Source organism: Euprymna scolopes, chromosome 9 (assembly GCF_053919585.1).
Source record: "Euprymna scolopes isolate OS-2025 chromosome 9, ASM5391958v1, whole genome shotgun sequence".
In the NCBI taxonomy this organism is placed as follows: domain Eukaryota; kingdom Metazoa; phylum Mollusca; class Cephalopoda; order Sepiida; family Sepiolidae; genus Euprymna; species Euprymna scolopes.
This window is the reverse complement of record NC_136490.1, coordinates 53785970-53805365: the sequence shown is the minus strand read 5'-3', so window position 1 is coordinate 53805365 and position 19396 is coordinate 53785970. Positions and strand designations below refer to the sequence as shown.

General features: G+C 34.1%; 1 pseudogene; it reads left to right on the top strand.

Annotated features, from left to right (window-relative positions):
* Positions 1–18815: 18815 nt before the first annotated feature.
* On the top strand, positions 18816–18952 carry LOC145285358 (U2 spliceosomal RNA; annotated as a pseudogene).
* The last annotated feature ends 444 nt before the right edge of the window (positions 18953–19396 follow it).

Genomic DNA, 19396 nt, shown 5'->3' with positions numbered 1-19396 from the left:
CAGAACTAGAATTTATCTGGTCTAGTGGAGTATCCAGCTTCGAGCTGTTACTTGAGGTAACATCACTTGAAAAAGGTGCACTATTATTCATAAACGCTAATGTAAGGTAGCCGTAGTGAGAAGATTTTACTTAGACAGCGAATACTATATTATTTTGAATATTTGGTTGGGGTTTACTTCTAGGGAAAAGTAACCTCATGTCAGGTTGTTCTGAAAACCCCTGTACGGAGAAACCTTAGACACTCGAGAATATCTGTGTGCATGTGTGTAAAAACATACATTTTGTATATATTTATTAAAACATATTATTTGTGTATATAATTATGAAAAACGATATTTGTGTATATATATACTTTTTGTATAGATAAAAGAAAAAAAGAAACTGGTATTTATATATTTCTTCCTAGTTGGTTGCCTGTGCATAGAACAATTGTTAAATTACTTAGAACTATTTTGAACATCTGTAAGAATAAATAAGAAAAATTGATCAGTGTGTGTCTGTGTAGGTGGAACGATAAAATTGTCATCCTAGAAAAGACGACAGGATTCCATCTCCGTTTGATGAAAACAGGGTTTTTTCTTGCAGACCATCTACTAGTTGGCAAATTATGTGCAAATCCCAAGAACAATAGAAGCCATCTATCACGTCTGAACGTGGCACAATGTTCAACGAGCAAGATCGGAGATGCTCCCCTCTACAACTCATGCTATCTACCGATCCAAATTATGAAAACAGGACCATTGCCAGCACCCTCAAAATACATCGCTGGATTGCCACAAATAACAGGGATCTGCCAAGGGTGATAAAAGCAAGTTTACGGCCATGATTATTGTCTTCGGTTTCAAGTAAGGGGCATGTCATGCCACCTCACATCTTTGAAGTCGGCTTGAAAGTCAACACCAACGTGTACCTGGATGTGCTGAAGAGTGTGGTGGTCCCATGGTACAATCAGGTGGACGCTAGCAGGACCTGGGTGTGGCAGCAGGACCTGGCGCAGGCCCACAAGTCCAAAGAAACCCAGGCTTGGCTTCAGAAGGAATGCTACAACTCTATACCCTTCTCTCACTGGCTCCTTCCTCCTCCAACCTTAACCCACTAGACTACTTCATTTAGTCATACCTCGATAACATCACCAACATGACCTCCCACAACATCAAAGCCAGCCTAATAGCTGAGTATTCACTGAGCTCCTGCCAGCGCATATAAAAAAGACATGCTCCCTGTTCCAAGCCTGTATTGAGGCAGAGATTGAGGCTAAAGGCGGCTACATTGAATAAATGTCAGCTCTACTACATAATATTATTAAATACATCTGTAGTGTTGGTTTCTTTTGGTCGACGCTTTTATCGTTTTAACCTGTATATAATTTCATGTGTCTACATGTTATGAGCTTAATTTCTATTTCATAACTTCATAAAGACAGTAGATGTCTATGTCTGTCTGTGTGTAAATATTTATCAGATAAACTGTTAAACTACTGCTCAAATAACACTGAAAATAACAGGGAATAGTAATCATACACCAAGGCTGGTTTATAACCATCAAAAAACTTTTTGTATGGATGGATAACGCATACAGACATATATCGTCAAGTTGAACCGCAAAATGTTTATTTTAACTTGCTAACATATTTTGCTTCTTTCTGAGCATGCTCAAATTCAATTCATTTCTTCAAGTCGTTTAATATTAAATATCTCTTACCTATCTCTCGATAGCTTCATCAAAGATTAGAATCATTGAATTCCAGCAAGCGTCGTTGATGATTTTTTCTTTCTTCTCTCTCTAACTGGCTACACGAACCCCCTCGTTCCAAATCTCTCCTAACACTTTTTCTATCACCCCCTTTAATCTTTATAGATCATTAAAAATATCATCATTATAAAAAGTTCTTCAACTTTTTTTAATTTTTAAAATTTTTTCTTCTCTGATAAGACTAATAATGATCGAAGCAGTCTGCACATCATGGCAAGTTATTATATTTACATAAAGAAAATAAAAATTATATTTATATATATATATATATATATATATATATATATATAATGTGTGTGTGTGCGGGACTATTTTTTATTCACTTTTTATATATATCAATCCTTATTGGAAATGCTCATTATATATATATATATATATATATATATATATATATATATATATATATATATATATATATTGTGTGCAGGGCGTTTGCTCAGTTGGTAGAGTGCTTGCCTTGCATGCAAAAGGCTCGGGTTTCGAATCCTGAGTTCGGATGTGTCTAACTGATGAGCCCAAATGAGGGCGAAACTAGAGTCTTGGACTTCCGGTTCTTTGACTGTCATGGCTCTTGTGGGCTGCGACGTTGTTTGGCTGTGGAATTTATTATATACAATCTCTCCCATTCTGAAAATCTATTTTAAAATTCATTATATACAATCTCTCACATTCTGAATCTCAACTAAATATACATACCTAACTTTATATATATCGTGCCAGGAAGCAATGAAAAGAAATGAAATAAAGTGCTTGATCACGAATGTGAGAGCTGAAAAAATATATATAATCATCCACATACAGTACTGTTTCACAGCTCATCAGTGCGGCTAGACAGGCAACTACCTCAAGCCAGGATCGAAACCCGACCGCCCAAACGACAGTCAAAGCTTCTAACCATGACGCTATACGGCTACTGCTGTACAGGTAGTGAATTAACGATGTTTTGACATCGTCCAAAGCTCAATTTGTTTACACAAAGAGCATCGATTAATACGCTAATGGTAATTTGTATATCACTTCCCAATATCCTCAACCCAAGATAGGGAGCATTATAGTCATCCACATACAGTACTGTTTCGCTGTTTCACAGCTAATTAGTGCGGCTAGACAGGCAACTATCTCATATATATAGCTGTGCCAGGCCACGCGTTGCTGTATTTTTTAATTTATTTTTCATGGTCCAAGTTACACTTGTTGGCCGAGATTGATTTTATTATTCATCAATTCTTTTAGTTTCTATTTTTTCTAATACAAATTGTCTGTAAATTAAGAAATCCTCTTCTCCCTCTCTCAACTACGTTCTTTTACATTCGATTTTTCTTTCTTTTTGTGTTCCAAAATTTTGTAGACCATTTTTTTTTTGTAGATTTTAATACAAATAAGCAACCTTTGATGACAGAAATAGACTACTTACCACAGATATATTTTCATACTTCTACTAAGCTCTACTTGCACAGTGAGCACTTTTGAAGAAAATACTAAAATATATATACACAACTGTGCCTTAGATCAAGATAAGAATCAAACAAAGTAACAAGCAAGTTAGCAAGATTCACAGAGTATTAGTTGTATACATATTGAACAAGTTTAAATGTGATCGTCCAACCAAGAACAACCTAGAACAGAGATGCATCGGAATCTGTCTTTAGTTTAAGATGGCATTTATCTCCATCTCACGACGGATTGATGTGACGCATCTGTCGGAAGATGGGATTTGAAGATTCAGCACACTTAAGCATTTATCGATAGGGGGTGCTTCAAGCGATCAGCAACAAACTAACTCCTTAAATATTTAGAAGACAAAACCCACGTGAAAGTATCTTTTAGTATTGTACAGGACTAGAGCCATACATCAGTTAGCAGGGAGTATGTCATCTCAGTAATAGTCTCGGCTCTGTTGTCTTTGGTGTCAGCTAAGGGAAGTTGATTTTCTGGTGTAGGATGGCCGAGAACTTTTGAATTTCAATAAAGCCATAAAACACGACAGAATGCATCATAGGAACTTATTAAAAGATAAAAACAAACGTCATTTCGAACGAGTTTTGAAATATTATCGAATTAGCTTCGTTATCAATTACAAAGTTTATAATTTCAATTTGTTTGAGCAACATCTAACATCAAAGTTCTTTCTAATTGCTACTTTGATGTTCATTGTATTTTTATCAAATTTATCACAATAATTATAGAAACTTTGTTTATAATTTATGGAGATTGATCCAACAGGTCATAGCTATTTTCGACTTCCTCTTCTCCTTGACATTCATGCAACTTCCCCCCCCCACTCTTACTTTGAATGGGTAGCATGCCCCACAAAGAATGAAGTATATGCAGTTTTAACGATTCAATAGTTGTTTTATTAGACATCTGTATGCAGAGTGACGATATATGGAACTGAAAACTGGCTAATGAAGGTTGCGGACATGCGTTGCATGGATAAAAATGATATGAGTACGATACCATGGATATGCAATATGATTTTAAAGTCATGCTTTGATCTGATAACCACCGGGGAAGATTAAATTGAACAGTATATATATATATAAATTCGTATTCCTGTCTGTCTGTTGGTTCACAATTTGATTAATATATGCAAAAGGTTCCCTACTTTACTCACTCATTTATTTCTATATATAGTAGCATTCTTGCAAACTAGATACAATAAAGAAATCCTCTCATTTGCATATTACATTTAGAAAAATCGATTTTATTAAGTAGCGGTATCTTAGTTAATGTTTCTAGCGAGAGAATTGTTATATGGGTTCTATTTAAAATCGTTATTTAATAAATTTTAAACAATAATTATATTGATAACATATTTAATTACATTTATTTGGAATTATTATTCCAACATCGATTCTTTTAAAATATTTGTTTTAGAGTTATTTGCCCATTCGGAACATAAAAATAAAATAAAAACTATCACCTAATAAAATAATTAGGAAACCTCAGTAAATTTCTAGCTTGAAAAATAATTCCGAGTAGATGGAAAAATGTTTGGCTTTTATTGGTTTTTTAAATATCCCCCTCCCCCCCCCAAAAAAAAAAGACACGAAAAACTGAAGAAACGATTTCATGTGTTTGTTTTTATTATTCTATAAACGGCTATACAGAAATCGCTAAATTTTTTACGATGTAACCCACCTAAAAAAATAAAGATATGCTTTTTTTTTTTTTTGGCATAATAGGTTTAAATAGCCTTTATAAATAATATGAAAGAATTTATGAAAAGAAAGAAAATGAACATTTTAGAGTGGTGGATCACTTTTCCATATTAATTTAGCATAAAATGAGCACCCACATTTTGGCCACCAAGTGTTCAACGAGATATGTCACCTCTAGCATTTTTTTCAAGTTTGGCGATCGAGGTGGGGACAAAACATGACAAATGCAATTTTTTTTTTTGTGGTGGTGGTCGGGGGGGGGGGAAATTACATTTAAAACATAAAATGACGATAAATTTAATTAATTTTCTGAGACCACTCTGTACTTTCATCTAACAATTTCATAAACAAAAGGAACCCCCAAAAATGACAAATTACATGGAGTGGCGAGTATTACAATGACGAAAAATTAAATTTAATTGTTTTTGGAATTAATTTTTGGTAGATCTTCAGTTTTTTAGAGGTTCTGCTACTTGGCTAATTCTTTTATTTTTTTTTTTTTCTGCGATCGCACGGGCATTCGCTGCTATTTTTATTGAAACAAAAGTTGTAATGATTTATTTTTAATTATTTTATTTTTTTTTTGGGGGGGGGCTTCTTTCCGGTGCTCAATATCCGGAGAATAGTTTCTTCTCTTTCTGCCGAAATATCTGGCGGAGAGAGTATCACATACTTCTTTTTTGGGGCGATGTTTTTATCCGTTCGTTAATTTTGGGAATTATTGTGGGGGTATCCACGTTGCCCATGATGAAAATGATTAGTATAGCAGGTGTGTTCCAAACGGAACTTCATGTCAACCCAGTCAACGCCGGGTACCCATGCTAGTAAGTAGATGTAAGCAGAACAGAAGACTTTGATAGCTTTGTCATTCAATATATTCTCATTTAAGTCGACTTGGTACTTTTTGGTTTTCTTCTCATCAAAATTATTAACTAGTTTTGCTAATCGAATTTATTTTATTTCTTTTATTTTATTTCTTTATTTCAGTTCACGTGAACTTTCCGCACCCCTCCTTACAAAATTTTTCCTTTTCGTTTTTTTTTTTTTTTTTTTTTTTAATTTTTTTTAATTATTCCTGCAGATTATCTTCAATTCGACACTAAACTACCAGATTATTAAAAAAAAATTGATAACAAAAAAATATCTAAAGATTTGGAAGTTTGGTTCAATTTCACATGCAACGTTCTAGTAAATCGACCCTCCCCCCATTTTTTAAAACTAATTTACGATAGCCTCGTTTTGATGTTAGGTCCTTCAGCCCCCCCTCCCCCCGCCAATATTATTATTATTGATTTGCGATTTTTTTCTTTGGGAAAAGTTCGATCTACCTCCTATCCCCGTCATTATTTTGTTATATTTATTTACGACTTTTTGAGGGATTATCTAGATAGCAAACGAGAGAACATCATTAATTTTAACCACTTTGCTAGTAAATTTATCTTTGCAATATTCGTACCATTGAATTGCAGATTTACACGCAATTCCATTCAAAGTTTCTGAACATGTCACAGGTAGTTGACAGAAAAAATCAAAAATTAACGATAATAACATTGATAAACTAAGATGTGACCCTTCGAAGAACGTCCCACTCCTTCGAAGAACGTCCCAAGACGTTGAAAGTTGTTTTTTTACACTTACAGCAAACTTTTTCGAATTTGGCTTTTGAATAAGCCTGCATGGACATAGGATGCCCACATGAACAAATCTTGTTTTGGGCAGTTAATTTTTGGCTTGGCAATATTGTACGGCTGAATCCTTGAAAAATTTTTTTAATTAAAAATAATAATGGAGGTAAGGAAGGGGGTGATGGAGCCAATGTCAAAACGAGGCTATTGAAAATTAGTTAAAAAAAAAAAAAGGGCTATCGATTTACTAGATCGTTGCATGTGAAATTGAACCCGCATTCCAAATCTTTAAATGTTGATTTTCTTTTAATTTTAATTTCTTTTTTATGATCTGGTAGTTTAGTGTCCAATCGATAATAATCATCAGAAAAAGTTGAAAAACAAAGAAAAGAAAAAAAACTTAGTAAGGGGGGCACCTTTATTTTTTTATTTTGTATTTTTTGTTTCATTGTTATGACTTTTACAATATAATGTCCCTGTAGTGGAAATAGAAATGTATTAACCATCACTTTGAAAGTTAAGATATATAGAAGACAGTGAGGCTTTTCTGAAAGGTATAGGCACAATAATATAAAGTATTTACATAATAATAACCGTTTGTTTGTGCATAACAAAACGGATCTGCAAAAAAATGTACCGAAACTTTAACATTCTTGGGGAGATGTTTTGCATAAAATATAAATATTTGGATCTTGAAATGTAACTATTATTTTATATATTCTCTGTTGTTATAATATATTTAACATACATAAGACTTCTAAACAAAAAAGATTGTTATGCACAAAGGGTGAAATATAATGAAAAATATATTTAACCAAAACACACACACACACACACATATAATTTGGCTAAAAAGCACACAGAATTGTTGTGCGTGTTGCTATCTGTTTTATGGTCATATTGAATAGATCTGATTGATTAGTTGTGACATTTACAGTAAGATGTAAGCATTGTTGTCACTTTTGTAGTTGTGTCATGAAACAATGTTTACAATATCTTTCATGAATCGATATTTGATCAAGTGATGCTTGATGTATCATGTCGATCTATTTCTTTTATTGTGGATACATATATCGTTTACACGATACGTCTACACACACCTAGAGATATACACATATCTCTCTCTCTCTCTCTCTCTCTCTATATATATATATATATATATATATATATATATATATATATATATATATATATATATATACTAGCTGTTCAGCCAGGGTTTGCTCGGGCCCTATGTACTATTCATAACTTTATGTGCATGTATATATATATATATATATATATATATAATATTAAAATGTTTGACTCCTGTCCAGGTACCTACATCTATAATTTAAAGTGTTTAGACCCAAAATTAGCGGAGGAGTTTGGTAGAGTCTGCAAAGGTCAACTCTGTAAACTTTGATCTCTTAGCAGGTAAATTTTCGCCCAAAAACTGATTCAAAAGCTTGCTGCTTGTCTGAATACTCTTTATGTAAACTTTCAAATGTTTAGAACCAAAATTTACTGAATAGTTTGCTAGAGACCACAAAGGTAAAATCCTTTGAACTTTGATCTCTTGATAGGCACATTTTCGGCCAAAAACCGATTAAAATCTTACCCTATGTCTGAATACCATTTAAGTTAAATTTCAAATGTTTAAACCAAAACTTGACTGAGAGGTACATTTTTTTAAAAACTTTTACCCGTTTGACCCCTTAACATGTATTGTTTAAGTTTAAAAAGTTAGACTCAAAATTGGTGGAGAAGTGTGGTAGAGTTTTCAAAAATCAAATTGTTGAACTTTGACTCCTTGACAGCCAAATGTCTGGCCGAAAACCGATTAAAAAGATTTTCCCAAATCTCAATACCCATTATGTCATATCTCGAGTTGTCGACTGAAATTTGACAGAGTAATGATGTAGGGAAATGTACACACACACACATACACACACACACACACACACACACACACACACACACACACACACACACTCACATTTTCACTTTTATAGATAGATAGATATATAGAGAGAAAAATAAAAGGAACTAACCAAGTTATGTGTTCATCAACGTTTCATCTTTATCTCGAAATAAAGACGAAACGTTCATGAACACCTAACTTGATTTGTTACTTTTATTTCTCTATTTCGTTGGAAAAGTATTTCCATTATTTTCATCATATACATTAAGCCCCGGGATACTGTGGCCGGTTATTTCAGGTTACGATGTGGAATACGATGTTTTTTCCGGCCCCTGGTTACAGTATTTGCGCCGCCTTACAATGTTATTTATAATGTTATTTGATTATATGCATATGTATTATATAGTATATTGTATTTGGTTACTAATTTTTAATACCGTATCCCGGGGTTCTATCTATCAATCTATCTACATATATATATATATATATATATATATATATATAGATATTAAAACTTTTTGAATCACTATTATATATTTGGTACAATATAGTAACCAATAGATAATTGGCTCTATAATAATAAATACAAAATCTGCATAAATTGATATATCATATTAAAGCATATTTTATGATCAAGCAACGCCGTGCAGCATGCTGGTATATATATATATATATATATATATATATATATATATGTGTGTGTGTGTGTGTGTATCTACAATGTAGATATATAAAATGTTCTGAGAGGAATCAATTTCCTGTAGTAAAATAAAGCTAAAAAAATTTTGAAAAGTTAATATTTATTTATTCAGTTGTTTAAGATAAAATTATAGATCGGAGTTATATCATGTTTCTGAATTTTTGAGATAAGGAGTGATAATTTCTATTATTTGGATTATTCTGACTACCGATCTCATCTTTGGTGTGATTCTTTTATTAGTGAAAATATATAAATAGGTACATGTGTGTGTGTGTGTGTCTTGGAAGTTTTTTTTTTTTTTAACCTTTAACACTATATAAACAAAACAAAACTTTCGCACTTTGTTGGGAAGTTATTTTGCCAGTAAGTCAATCAAATTCCTTCAATCATTGAATCCATTTGCTTTCACGAATTAACAATCTTCCTAATGCTATTTCAGCGATCATCAGTTATTTACCATGAAACACTGTTTCGAGGATTTAAAAACAAAACAGTATATTAAATCATGTCTCCCCAGCAGCGTGGATCAAGCATCATCTCCCTTAAATACAAGAACAAAAATTTCCGCATATTTGATCTAGTTTTTAACAATGGAGTATTGTGTTTATATTATTTTCACTTTTGAATATCATCATAAGATTATTTTATATAATATGATGAAATTGTAAGATTAATTAAATGGTCCCAGATTGAATGGCAAACTATCTGGCTGATTGATGGTGGAATTCGATCTGTAACATAAGTTTAATTCACTAGACTTTATGACAGAAGCACGCAAAAGTAGGTAGCTATGTCATACTTCAATGGATATGTCAAAAGATCAATTAATGTAAAATATCGATGTTACAGACATTTACCCATGCTTTGTAGGCTCCGAAAGAAAGCTTAAACTTTGAACACGTATGTAGTATTTTTCTGTTGTGTATTAACTCATTATATGTTTATTAACATAGATCGGTGGATGTGTGCACACACACACACACACACACATATATATATATATATATATATATATATATATATATATATATATATATATATATATATATATTTAACCAATGAAATGATAAAATGTAAACATATAATTTATATTAAAAAAAATGTATAAATTGTCGAGAACAAGCGCGGTTAATTATCCCTGATGATGAATCTAGACAGATTTGAAAGCAAGAAAATTGGATGTTGGAAAGGATTCAAATCCGAATTAGTAGACAAAGAATTTCTATTTTTTTCAATGAAATATGCTTAAAAGAATGACTGCTGCCTAATTATATATATATATATGTTATAATTATGTCAACCCCTGTAAGAAACTCGTTTTTTATCGTTGAACACTTACAGTTGAATTAAGTCGGTCAATTTAGCTCTTATGCATAGATCATCATATAATGATTAGATTACTCTGACTGACATAAAAAAATATCTCTTTTCTATATAAATAAAATGAACTCATTTTTTCGCGTCGGATTTTGACCTTAATAGGATTAAAAATCAAGATATTTCATGCAAATATAATATGCACAAACGGCAGAACAATATCTGAGGTGTGTTATAGGCTTATTATTTCTCAAATTCCTCGATAATCTTAGATTTCTATACTTTTTCTGCTGAGAAGTCACGGCCAAAATCGGTTAAGATCAATGGAAGTGGTAAAATATCCTCCTCCCCCTGCCACCACTTAACACCGTTTGGGGATCGTTCACAAGGAACAGTTGAGAAGAGAACACCGGTTTGGCTTCGTAGTTCTTTCATGTGAAGTTATTTAAAATCACTAAACTAAGCTGCAGTGCTCTGTGGCATAGTGGTTAGCGTGCTGGACAATTCACATTATATTTTCACGTTCGCGCCGACCTACCGTAGTCGTTTTTTTTTTTTTTTTTTTTTTTTTTCCCTAAACAACTGGAATGGACTTTTCTTGGTGGCCGAACTGTTAACGTTGCAGATGTTTTTTGGGGGCTTTTTTTTCACACTTTATTTTCCTACTTTTACTCATGACTCCGGGTTTGATCCTTCCTACTTACCTACCATAACATTTTTTAAAATTCCCCCCCCCCCCGTCCCGGAAACAAACACTCGGGCAACGCCGGGTACCTCCGCTAGTTTAAGGAATAAAATGTTTAATTTCAACGTTATTTCACGCGGTTTACAATAGTGGAATGGATACGACCCTTGCTAATCAAGCCGAATGATGGCTTGTGTCGGCGGGTTCCAATCTACTGACTGATGTTAATCGTGACACCCTGCACTGAAGATTCCCAAAAGGATGAAACACTAGTCTCTGTAGGTATTTTATTATTATAGTAAAAAATTATATATATATATATATATATATATATATATATATTGGGATATTTAAGCAGCATTTTTTCATTCAAGAAAATATTAAATGCAACATGAAAATAATATTAAAAATTAAAAATTCTTGAAGCGTCATATATTAGAACCCTTCAACCCACTATAAATGATATCACATTCGAGAAAAGCAGTAACGTTCTAAAATGTCTTGCCTAGCTCGTATTGGACGGACTTTATTACCGGTGTCCCCGAACTTACTGATTTTAATACTCGAATTTTAATCGACCTATATTTTTAATCGACTTTTCATCGACTCTGTATATTTTAACTTATCGCAGTTTACTGTATATTTCAGTTTTAACTTTTAATTTTCATTTTCGCTCCTTCGGACTTTTACTTCAACACCTGATGATGATTCCTGAACGAATCGAAAGCGCTCGTGGCAGCAACAACTATGGAACTTTTATTAAAATTTTGGATTTTGATACAAAAAAGATTATACGGAAAATCGAAAAAAAAAAGAATCATAAAGCAAAGTGTCTCCGTTGCATTTAATATTTGCTTGAATATATATATATATATATATATATATATATACATATAGTCATCCACATACAGTACTTTTTCGCTGTTTCACAGCTCATCAGTGCGGCTCGACAGGCAACTACCTCAAGCCAGGATTGAAACTCGATCGCCTGTACGACAGTCAAGTCTCTTAATCATTACGCTAGTCGGCAGCTGCTGTGCGAGTCTTGAATAAACGATGTTTTGACATCGTCCGAAATACCTAAGCTCGATTTGTTTACACAAAGAGCATCGCTTTATATATATATATAGTTTAAATGTCTGCAGCCAGACAAAGAAACAAAATGGATGGATACAGAGCCAGCAAACCGTTACGTTTTGAGAAAAAACATAGGTTTAGTAAACAAATGTTCAAGAATTGCAGATAAAAAATAAGCTTAATGATAGAAGTAGTAGAACCACCTGTTGTAATATATGAGGGAAATAATTTGATGAGATAATCATCGAAGAGAAGTGACACCAAGTTCAACGTTAAAATATGGCATCATGACCAATATGCATCAAACAGTTATACATCGAATCCAGAAATAAAGATACATCAAATCCAGTTATGATAACTGGTACTTCATTGGTAAAGTAAAAAAAAAAAATTGTTCTATTTCATGATGGAGCATGATGCTTCTAACGACGGTTTCTCTGAATGTTGCACAACATTTATGCAGACCAAAATCTATATATTGTCCTTTTGTTGTTGCTGTACAACATTCATTTATTTCTTATAAATCAGATGATTATTTATGCTGGCATTCATTTCTCTGATATCTTTCTAGTTAGAAATCGTTTTAGAAAGACACTCGGTGCTTACACCAACACTCCTAAGTGAAAGAGTTTCTGTGGAACGAATTAGATTCGAACTTTACATACCCAGGTTGTCAGTCAGTGTCGTTAACCACTTAGCTACCATCACCTCCCTATATAAGACATTGCGAAATGGTTTGGTTTTTTTCATTATTTAACAAATAAAAACGGTGGAATATAATTGAACAAGTGAAGCATGCATGGTCCCCCATGAATGCACAGTGAATGAGGCATAAAAAATGACTAAGTTCAGCATCCCGCCGCCCTCCATTTAGCCAGCCTCCAACAGACAATATGCAAGTCTCCTTAACTTGTTTCTTACAACTTGCCCTGACATGTGCTACTCCTCCATTCTGTCTTCATTGGGATTTTCCGACCACTCAGTTGACTCAGTTAAAATAAAAACCGAATGTAATCAGTCCTTTGATGTACCTCTCCATCGTACTGTATATAGATACTCTATGGCTGACTGGAATGACTTCTGAACATTCATATCAGATATACCTCTGCACTCCATGTTAAACAAAAATGTGTCCTCTATAGTATCAGACCTAACTGAATGGGTAACCGTGGGTATAGACCGCTTCATACCCTCAAAAAAATTCCAGCTAATGCCCAATAGCCAGCCGTGGTTAACTCCGGTATACGCTGCTACTTTTGCGCACAGAAATCACTGTTCCCATTGCTTCCAATTTAATAGATGTTGTGAAACTAAAGCCAGCTTTAGGACTGCAAGCAACCATTGCAAAAGAGTAATAAAGAATGCAAGAGATTCGTATACTCAGTGCATCAAGTTTAAAGAAACGGAGTAGTGGCTTAGCTCCCACCAGTTTGGACGAATAATACACAGAAGTATGTCCTCTGTCCAAACCATCATCAATGGACGTGAGGTAATCTCGTCAGCATCTGACAAAGCAAAACTTTTTGCCAAGAATTTTGCAGCATATTCTACCTTTTGCGATCAGGGCCGCCTACCCCCTATATTCCCTCCTGTGACTGAAAACACACTATACGACATGCAAATGTCTGTACGTGATGTTTCTAAGCTTATCAAAAATCTTCATTCTAGTAAAGCAACTGGTCCCAATAGCATTCTAGTCATAGTGCTCAAAAAGTTTCAACCGGAACTAGCTCTCATGTGTACAAAGCTGTTTAAATATTGCCTTAAAGACAAATGCTTTCCAACACCTTGGAAAACTTCATCAGTCTGCCTTGTATTTAAAAATTCCAGTGATAAATTATCTCCCTCTCAGTAAAGACTAATAGAATAATGGAATAGCTGGGAATGTTCTCTCAGTTATAAAATCCTTTCTCTCTGATAGGCTTATAAGAGTAGTCGTTGATCAGTAACTCATTGTATTAATGCTAGTGTCTCTCAGGATTCAATTCTGGGTCAACCCTGTTCCTGATTTTCATCAATGATCCCTCAAATCACATGCTTAGGTCATTTGTAGACATTTCTGTAGACAATACCACAATCTATGGCAACACTTCAAAGGCCAGCAATGACAAAGATCTTTCTGATTCTCTCTCTTCTAATCTTGAGAATGTGGTGCAATAGGGGAAAATGGTGGTTGATTAATTTTAATGTATCAAAAACCAAACTTCTTTTCTTTTATCATAAACGCTCTGATATCCACCACACTCCAACTGAAATGAATGGAAAGTCCCATGTCTTGACAAGCTTCTGGAACTTACGTTCACTCCTGATCTGAAATGGAACACATCAAATCGGTTTCCAAGATCGCTGAGAAGATGGTTAGATCACTCTACCGTTCCAGTATATATCTCACTGCCGATTCGATCCTCTATCTGTATAAGAGCCAGGTGCACCCTACAATGGAGTGTGGTGACCACATCTGGGCAGAAGCTGCTCGGAACGCCCTATCCTGCCTTAGAGTTCAAAACTAGCTTCGAAACCTAGTAATTGATGCCATTTTTGTCTTTCCTGCAACGTCTTTCCCACAGAAGAGATGTCACAAGTTTGTCTCTGCTCTATCACTATTTTTATGGTAAGTGCTCGTCTGAACTTCAGTATATGGTTCCTTCTTGCCAAACTTTCACAAAAAAAAAGACTAGCTAAAACCACTATATATGATTTTCCCCACTCTATCTGTGCCTAAATGTGAATGCAGATTCCATGAACAAAGTTTTTTTCCCAGAACTGTATGCCTTTGAAACACTGTTCAGCTTGCATGCGTCCCAGATAAATACAACATGGTAGCCCTCAAATCTAATGTAAACAAATTCCCGTTTAGTCGTTTTCATAAATAATCAAATTCAACCCAATTTACATCATTAACGATTACTTTACTACCACCTTACATTCATTAACCATTATCCTGGAGTGGTCTTCAAGCCTTGATAAGTGGTGATCCCCAAGTAAAAAACAAAGAAAAGAAAAAAGAAGCTAAAATATTAAACTTTTTTAATTAGTGTATATTATATGTAGAGTTTAAATTTCAGTAAAATCAAATATAAGCATTGGAAGTTTTAAGGAGTTTCTACCCCAATGGGTCACTTACAGGTAAGGGTTCATAGATATTTGGCACATTAAACGTCACTTAGAGATTCAGGAGCACACTCATTTCCTTCTTTAAAGAATTATATACATATGATATAAATTTCATAAAAATCGGATATATTTCAAGTTTTAAAGAGGGTGTAAGGACCTCCTAGCTCTTCAGGTTATGAGGGAATTTAGAGGTTCAGGACTTCTACTGCTGCCTTCCTCAGAACATATATATATGATTCAAATTTCATCAAGATTGCATATATATCAAGTTTTAAGGCAGTTGTGTCCTCATATCGTTTTCATTTTTTTCATCCGTAAATTTTATGTAAGAATACACTCTTATATTTTATGTAGATTCTCTAACGTCTATTTCAATCAACATCACACAAACGCACATACACACAAACATTGAGTTTTATACACAGCGTATCACAAAAATAAATTAAGTTGTGCACTCTCTGTTTGTGCCGAAAACTTAACTAAAATTCCATGAGAAATATTTCTTTCTTAAAACTACCCATTTATGGAACACAATACCGTGGGACTGCTTCCCATCGAACTACATCACGGTCGTTTGACAGTCCAATGTACACAAGTCTTTTTTAAGGCATTCTCTTGATCCAACTTTCGTTAATTTCCACCATAATAACCATCACGATGTTGTTTCGTCTGCCACCTGATACATTCTTAAATTTTATGTAGATTCTCTAAAGGTTATTTCAATTAACATCACACAAACGCACATACACACAGATATTGGGTTTCATATACAGTTTATCACAAAAATAAATTAATTATAAGTTACATAAGCTGCACACAGATTAATTTTCATAGTGTCAGAGTGTCATTTTGTCAGTGTTGTCCCATGAAGGGATATATTTTAATATCTTCACAAATGTGAGGGGTGTACTCAATTTTGTAATACACTGTATAAACATATAGAAGACTAGCAGAGAGACCCGACATTGTCTGGGATGTAATGAGGCACAAGAAACGTTTTCCAATTCAAATACTTTTATTTCCTATTTACTTGCCTCCCCACGAGGGTAGTGTTAGACACAAGCTCGGTTTTTAATGTGGGGAAGATCCAGCTCCCCCAAAACGGACACTCTGGATAGGAACAAAAATAAAAATCGTCTCAGTCATGAAGGATTTCTCCTTCACTGGCTGAGGACAGAAAAGGTGAAATATAGCATCAGAACAGACACTACACTGTGATCTTGACCCAAAGGTCAAATCCTCCATTTTTCAATCAAATCGATTGATTGCCTGATCTTCGGGATCTACCACAGTGCACCAAGAAGAAACTTTACATGCCTTCCCGCAGTGACTTAGTCCACAATACATTGTAGTCTACATTGCACTGTAGAGAACCTACTGTTGATTTTATAACATTATTTTTATATGGCGGCTTGAATTAAAGTTTAAAATGCAATAGTCAAGTACCATGGTTTAATTGTGCTCTAAACCGAAACATTCATTTAATGCACCCTATGGTTAATTTCATACACCGAGCCCTTCTGATTATACATTGCATTGATAAAATATCTCAAATACTCTTTTTGTGTTTTGGCCAAAATTAAACTGTTCTTTCTGTAATCAGAATTTTTCGATTATCAATTTTTAATATTATCGGAGGCATTTCTATGCAAAATACATTTGTGTAATATTTCCAAAAAAAACAAAAAAACAAAAAAAAAACTGCCCAGCTGTTTTGGAGTCTTTAAAGAATGAACTGGCACACACACACACACACACTGATAAAGTACCTTTTATATATAAGTAGAGGTATTTTAAATGTATTTATTGAAAAGCCTATTCTAAACAATTTATCTCTATTTATTAAACTGATATATACCAATATTTCTATATTCCAATTGAGTAAAATATATGTTTTCTAATCTTGGGCCATTGCAAACATTCGTCTAGCTACAATCACTGTCAACAGTTTTCCTTACTCTCTGTTTGTGCTGAAAACTAAACGAAAGTTCCATAAGAAATATCCCTTTCTTAAAACTACCCATTTATGGAACACAATAATGTGGGACTGTTTCCTGGCTAACTACATCATGGTTGTTTTAAAATCCAACGTACATAACCCTTTTTTAATGCATTCTTAATCCAACTTTGGTTAATTTCCACCATTACCAACCATCATGGTGTTGTTTCATCCTCCATCTGATCCTCATTAACCCTTCCCCTCGAACATTGGTCCTTGATAATGATGAAGAGTAATTTGGAATAATGGTTTTCGATTTTAACATTCCAAGATACATAAAATACGGTACAATAACGTTGACACACCGGTTCCCATCGGATCACCAAAGTTAAGCAATGTTGAGCCTGGTTATTACTAAAATGGGTGACCAATTTGGGAATTCCAGGCGCTGTATGTTGAATAACGTGGACACCTCACTGCAAGAGTTGCGGAAAACCTAACAGGAATATACATGCGACTGGGGACCACTTGTGAATTTCATACTCTCATAAAACTTCCTCCTTTGGAGGAAGCCAATGAAACCCGAATAGGGTTAGTGCCGACTAACACTCACAAGACATATAAAGTACATTTATGTGACATTTCAAAACATCAGCCCAGCTGTTTTGGAGTTCATAGAGAGCGAACTCACAGACACAGATATAATGCCTTTGGCACAATTAGGTCAGAAAAATGAGTTTTAATCCTTGGTCGAATCATACTTTTGACTTTAAAACATACCCATTTGGAGCCTGTGTGCATTGCGGAGAATTTGGAATTGCACTTTAGTTACCATTGCTCCTAGGTCAATTTTGATCCAGACTGGTAATATTTGTTAGGGCATCAGATGCTACCAGATCAGGCTGTCTGAAGATACTGACTTCCTGACCAAAAATGTACCAAACATTACAGGCGACTGGGGACCACCTGTGAATTTAATATTCCCTTGACACTTTCTCCTTTGGAGGAAGCCGGTTCAACTCACCTGAGATGAATGATGTATAACAACTACAACAACAACATACTTTTGACTTAAAAATAGTACTTGATGACAACTTATTAAACGCTCATTATTATAAATCAAGGATCAAAACTGAATAAAGTAATCCTGGGAAATAAATGGCACCCCCCACTACACCTCGGTGTAATAGCCAATGAAACAAGAGCATTCAAGTCACTGTCGACTATCGTTGACCATTTTACTTTCGTTTTTTTTTACTTTTGTGATATAGTTTATTTTGCTAAACTCATTTGTAAAATTAGCTTTTGTTAAGTTCTACAAGTGTCACGTAATAACAAAACACATTTCTTACCTTTGAACATATATTTGCAAATTACAATCTGTATGTATGTTACAAAAAAAAAAACGTTTTCTTTTTAGTCGCGTGCAAGTAACTCAATAAGTCGGTCGGTCGGTCGGTCTGTCTGTAACACTTTTGTGCTTGGCCTTTTTGGTTAAGATCAAAGGTCTGTTGTTAATAGATGCTGTTCTTAGCTTTTTAAGCTTTTCTTGGCCTTTCGGCCAAGATCAATGTGTAGCATCTGTTCTTACTACATGCTGTACTTATGTTTGTAACTTTGTGATATAAAGTGGGGGATCACTTTTCGTTATTAATTTTATGTAAAATGATCACCCACTTTACAACCAGTCAGTCTCAAAGCCATTCAAGTCATTCTCCAGATCATTCAAGTTGTTTTTGAAGGATTCCAGTTATTTTTAAGCATTCAGGTCATTTTTAAGGTCATTCAATTCATCCTTAAGTTCATTAAAGTCATTCTAAGTCATTTAATTTTTATTTATTTAAGTCATTCCAGCCCATTTTTCGGTCATTTTAGTTTATCTTTAAGAATTTCATGTCAATCCTACATTCACGCATTCATTCATTACACAAGAGCACGCGACTAATGGCTATCGGCCTTGTTTATTGTCAAGATGAATTTTGCTTGCACCATTTAGATGTTATAACTTACAGATCTTCTGGACATTCTCATGCCATCTTCCTTCATTCCTTACCACACCAGGTAGGTCGTTAAAGATGCAAAGTTAGTCCTCTGAAACTTGAACACGCACAAACACACACAC